This window comes from Pongo pygmaeus, chromosome 11 (assembly GCF_028885625.2).
Source record: "Pongo pygmaeus isolate AG05252 chromosome 11, NHGRI_mPonPyg2-v2.0_pri, whole genome shotgun sequence".
NCBI lineage: Eukaryota > Metazoa > Chordata > Mammalia > Primates > Hominidae > Pongo > Pongo pygmaeus.
Window position 1 is genome coordinate 124,053,841 of NC_072384.2, and position 6,000 is coordinate 124,059,840.

At 39.2% G+C, this 6,000-nt stretch overlaps 1 long non-coding RNA gene across 1 annotated transcript in view; it reads left to right on the top strand.

Moving 5' to 3' along the window:
* LOC134737765 (uncharacterized) overlaps positions 1-4,968 on the top strand; it is a 48,650-nt gene extending 43,682 nt beyond the window's left edge. Inside the window, exon 5 of the long non-coding RNA XR_010122981.1 lies at positions 3,948-4,968. This is a non-coding gene — a long non-coding RNA (uncharacterized LOC134737765). The remainder of the gene's footprint in view (positions 1-3,947) is intronic.
* Positions 4,969-6,000: the final 1,032 nt, after the last annotated feature.

The following is a 6,000-nucleotide window of genomic DNA, read 5'->3' on the forward strand; positions in this document are numbered from 1 at the left end:
CCTTATACAGGGAACATGAGTTGAACCATCCACATATTCTTTTGAAAAAGGGATTAAACATATCTCTCAGAACCAGTGCATTCCATATTGAAGCAAAGATCACAGACTTGTTTCAAAGCTGAACAAGTTTCCACAACTATGCTATTGTCAGGCTACTTCCCATGAGCCGCCCTAAGGTTTGCATTAGCAAAAAGCCAGCAAAAGCAAACCATGTCCAGCTTTCTCAATACAGATTATCCAACCAACTGCTTAAATAGGTATCATCTGAGTTGTATTACTTTACAAATGTAAGTAGAATATATCATAGTATATTTTTAATTTCACAGTAAGTAAATCAACGATTACTCTAATTCCACTTACAGGTGAAATTATTTTAAAATAAAGAATTTTTGACCAATCAATTTATATTTCAGCTTTATTTATTTCTTCTCCATTTCATTTTAGTATTCAGATATCTGGTTCCATTTCTGAGAATAAAATTATGTAGTTAGATCTTATGCCATCATAGCCAATGGAGAATAAAATATATCGAAACGTTTCTATAGGATCGCTCAGCAAATGAATTATCTATAAAAATAAACACTAATATTGTTTTGTCCCAACTACACTGTGAAAATGTATCTTTCCTCACTCAATAAGGGTATTTTCAGGTTCATTATTTCTGCTGAATAATCTAATTCCCTGCTTGTGCCCCAAATTTAAACTCAGACAAATGATGTTCTATTGAAGGCATTTGAGGTCACATTGTGATGGGAATGTGGAGAGATAATAACGCCAACCAATATTTGAATATTGCTTTATAATTCACAATGCTTTTCACAGACATTATGCTATATGATACTCTCAAATCATATGATTTTAGCCCAGGGAGAAACTTTAGATATAATATGGTCTAACCTCCTCATGCTGAATCCCAGAGAAATTAGTGATTTGAACAACCACTCAGGGTGCATAAGTATGAGAGCCAAGATTGGAATCCAATCCTTAACTATAAAATAGTGAAAATAATCTCACTGAGTTGTTGTGATGATCATATATTCTATCCGTAGTATTTTCACATGTTGTGACTTTTCTTTAACTATTCCAACATAGCTGTTGGGTTTTTTTTTTTTAATAAGAAGTTATAACTAAGTGCATTGTAGGAATATGCTTAGCCATGATGATCTGAGCCTCAGGTCCCTCATCTGTAAAAGATGGCTAATTTGAACATATGCCCTCTCAGGACATGCTGGGACTTCGTAGCTTCTGTGCTGCTGTCATTTTTTTCAGCCCATTTTGGTGAAGTATATTTAGTTTACTGACTTAGAATATAAAAGAGGCCCAGATGATGGAAATAAAGAGACGTTCTTTCCAGATCCAACAGGAGGTGTTATCATTAGAAATGGGAGGTGGTTCTTCAAATCTATCTGCCAATATCTGGCTTGATCTCACTTTTGGTTTAGTACAGGCAGATAAAATAGTAGAATGGACACAAATCTCTAGGTCAGAGGCAGAAACTCTCAAGAAGGCCATATGGTTATTCATACCAGTAAAGGTAACTAATGAAGTACAAATAACTTTTCTTGTTTACCCTGGAAATCCCTTCATAGGCAGCTTGTTAGTTGATCTCAGATTGTTTGGAAAGTCCAAGAACCAACACAGATGAAGTGCATTAATAGATAGTAGTGGCAACAGCCAGGGTTGAAATGCTAGTGTGTTCTTAGAGCGACTGAACTGTGCTTGTCAAGGAGGGAAGGGTTGTGGAGACCCATTCACCCATTGACCCATCCACCTGACCTTCTCTGACACCTCAGGAGGTATATCTGGGCCCTGTCCCCCAGTGAAAATTCTGCTTAATCCCAAAGTCTTCAGATGTGAGGATTCCTACCCACTGATGTTTGGTGTCTGTCATAAGGTAGGCACTGAAGGCATCCCCTCAACACACACCCAGAGTGCAGGTATTCCCCTCCCCTAACTTTCCTGTCAAGAGTCTCAATTTACCAGCAAAGAAGTTCAACCTTGGCCACATGGCTGATTCATGATAAGAAGTGTTCTTCAGGAAGAAGCCTCTCCTTCCTGTTATTCAATGATATGAAATTATAAAACTGGAGTCCAAGAAATCATGAGTGGCAAGGCCCAGTGTATAAATCAGTCCCTGACTTCCATACCTGTGCTTTCCCATAAGATGTCACCAGCTCTCTTGTTGCCTGACATTTACCACTCACAGAGCAATGAGTCAGACAGGCTGGAATAAAACATCAGGCACCTGGGTTTCCTTGTTAACTGCCTGGTAACAATTTGAAACACCACCTCCAGTACCAAGAAACAACTGTCCCTGATGGTGGAAGAATTGGGGCACAAAATCTTGGTATGGAGCATTACATTAAAATCCCAGCCTTCCATCCCCATATGAACAGTGACCTTAAAAAGAAAATCATGAGATTGAGTCATTACTAACATCCAAGTCTTATAAACTCTTATTTATTAAAAAGAAAATCATGAGATTGAGTCCTTATTAACATCCAAGTCTCATAAACTCTTATTTATACTTTAAATTCTAAGTCCAGCAGCTTAATCACCTGTTTTTAGATTTAACTGTCAGCTGCTGAGCGCTTAGAGATAGTGCAGTTTGTTCAGGCAGCCCTAGTAGATTAAATGCCACTTGTCATCAGGGAAAGATTGAGAGAGATACAAAAAAAGGAGAGAGAGCGATTGGAAAGAGAAGTAATTGTTGTTTGAGCTTACTATTTATATTTCCTGACATTAATTGGTAGCACCATAGAAAGTACCAAAAAGTCAACCATGTACTGATGTTAGAAATATAATTTCCAAGTCTAAGTACCACAATATTCTGGATATCTTGTGTTTCACTTGACGTCTTCAGAATTATGCAAGTGATTATCAAAAAAGCCCAATAAGATACCCATCTTTTAGTCCATTAGTTTTTGTTTTCAACTATCAGTTATTAAGTGCTCACTACATGCCTAGTACTGTGGTGAGAAATTTACTTCCATAATCTTACCTAATCCTCACAACAATTATTTAAGATAAATATTATTATCTATTTTTTTTTTTTTTTTGAGACAGAGTCTCACTCTGTTGCCCAGGCTGGAGCGCAGTGGCGTGATCTTGGCTCACTGCAAGCTCTGCCTCCCGGGTTCACGCCATTCTGCCTCAGCCTCCCAAGTAGCTGGGACTACAGGCACCCGCCACCACGCCCGGCTAATCTTTTTTTGTATTTTTTTTAGTAGAGATGGGGTTTTTCACCGTGTTAGCCAGGATGGTCTCAATCTCCTGACCTCATGATCTGCCCGCCTCGGCCTCCCAAAGTGCTGGGATTACAGGCATAAGCCACTGCGCCCGGCCTATTATCTGATTTTTTTTTTTATTATACTTTAAGTTTTAGGGTACATGTGCACAACATGCAGGTTTGCATGTATACATATGTATACATGTGCCATGTTGGTGTGCTGCACCCATTAACTCATCATTTAGCATTAGATATATCTCCTAATGCTATCCCTCCCCCGAAAATGTGGCACATATACACTGTGGAAAACTATGCAGCCATAAAAAATGATGAGTTCATGTCCTTTGTAGGGACATGGATGAAGCTGGAAACCATCATTCTCAGCAAACCATCGCAAGGACAAAAAACCAAACACCACATGTTCTCACTCATAGGTGGGAATTGAACAATGAGAACACATGGACACAGGAAGGGGAACATCATACACTGGGGACTATTATCTGATTTTAAAGGAGAAAAGTGAGACAACTTTCTGATCTCACACAGTAATTAGGAATTTAAACTCAGAGTTGTCAGATGCCAGAGGCTACCCTCTAAAGCAGTACACTAGACCTGTACCCCAAAATGAACCTGATATTGATAGAATCTCAGTTATTGCATTCTGACGTTATTGATTATCTTTGTAAACACTTTTATTATTTTCACTGCTTTTTCCTAGTTATTAAAGAAAATCTTGATGCTAATGAAGAACACTGCAGTCTAATTCATCACTGAATTAATTTCCTGAGTAAGGAGGAGAAGGCAGTATTATTTTCAGGACAAAGATTAGCTTCATCGCTGCCAAAAGCTTGGTGTTACACTAAGATGTTAAGGATGTGTCATTTTGGAAGTGAATCACGGACATAATCAAATTCCACTTCTGGCAGCAGAGAAGAGAATACAGCTGTGTATAACTCTGAGCTGGTTCTCTTATTCATGTACACCATCTGCTTTCTGTTGCTTTAGATAAAATTTTTTATTTCAGGATTTAAAAATGCTTTAAATTCAATAATTATCTAACTAGTGAATCATTTGAAAAAAGCAAGACAGAGAAAGCATAATGCTTTGTCTTCTAGTATCTTCCAGTCTAATGGTATCTTAGTAATGAGGTCTAGATACATGGTGACATAACAGGTATTCCTTTTAATTATCAGCCTGAGACAGAATAAGAATGGGACTTTCCCCCAACCATGTCTCACCAAGGACTGCAAGCTGGTGAGGGGAAGGGCTCCTGGCCAGCAGAGACCCCAATCAGATCATTCAAACCCTGCATCATAATCTTGTGCACGGTGCCATAGCCACTGACTACAGGACCTTGAAGAAGCTAAAATTAGAAATTTCCACCATTAATTCTTACTCAAGAGAGTCCACCCTAACTCCCACATATGCACAAGACCAGGAGATGACCAACCCTTAACCTCAGCTTCAGTACTAAAAATCGCATACCAAAAATCACACCCAGGGGTAGAGACTTAACATGCAAATGAGACATGCAACATATGAAGAAGCATGTTATCAAACTGCCCAAGTGCTAACAGTTCCCTGCCTCTGCATACCCAAACACCACTCCTTTCCCTCTGCAGCCCTTTTAAAACTGCCTTTTCATCTCCCTCTGGGGAGCCAGCCAGAAAATTCTCTCTGTCTCGTGCTGCTTCCTTTATGCCCTGGTGTAAGTGCCAATAAAGCCTTGTCTGGGAAAATTATTTGGGCCTCATGTCAACTTATGTTGCATTGAAGGTCCAAGAACCCAGGGTCAGTAACAAGCCAGCCTTTAGAGTCAGTTGCTCTGGCAAGACCGAGCATTTTGGGGAAGACCTTAACTCTTCCAGTTCAGTCCTGGCAACTCCTTGGGATATTCACATAAATGGTTCAATGCACTGAGCACAGAGACAGCTTGAGCCAGGGGGTCTTTGCCCTGGCCAGCTGTAAGGTTATAACTCACAGTTCAAAGTGAGTGTGAGACTCTCTCAAGCCAAGGTTGGCTTTATCCAATCAGGAAGAACCTTCAATGGAGATCTCTGGTCTTTACCAAGATAAATTCAGGTCATTCAGAGCAGTCCAGCAATTTCAGGAGCAAAAATAATCAGGCTAGCTCTAGTTCCTAAAAGACGTGAACTTCTGCAAGGTATTTCATCTCTCTGGGTCCTGATTGCTCATCAGTGAAATGAAAAAAATACCTTCCTAAACCTCTTATGAATTTAGGAGGCTAAGATGAAATAATAAGCAGGAAACACCTTTGAAAGTGTTTTATTCCAGGTGGTGGTGACATCATTAGTATTTGTCTATTTGCTGCTGATGACCATCCCCTTATAGGCGATCCCTGGACAGCTGTGGATTTTGAAAGTTCATTATATTCTCCCAAGGTTGCAAATTCAGGTAAAGAACCAATATGCATTAACTGGTCACAGACAAAGAATCTTTTTGGGCAGCAGCTTTCAATCTTTTCACCACTCCGATGTGTGTGTCAGATGACTTTTACATTTTACACATAGCTAGATTCCTATAGATATAAAACAGCAACCTAGTTGTACACACATGCCTTTCTTTCCTACTTCAAAAAGTAAGTGGGTGAAAATGAATCCATCTGTGATATTGTGAAATATATATTTGGTCTTCTTTCTTATTTCCTGGCATACAACTTCTAAAATCCTTGGAATCTCTCAAGTGCTATCTTTTTGTATGCTAATGTTGACTGATAGCTTTAGGATGAGGGCTGGTCACAGGAAAAACAA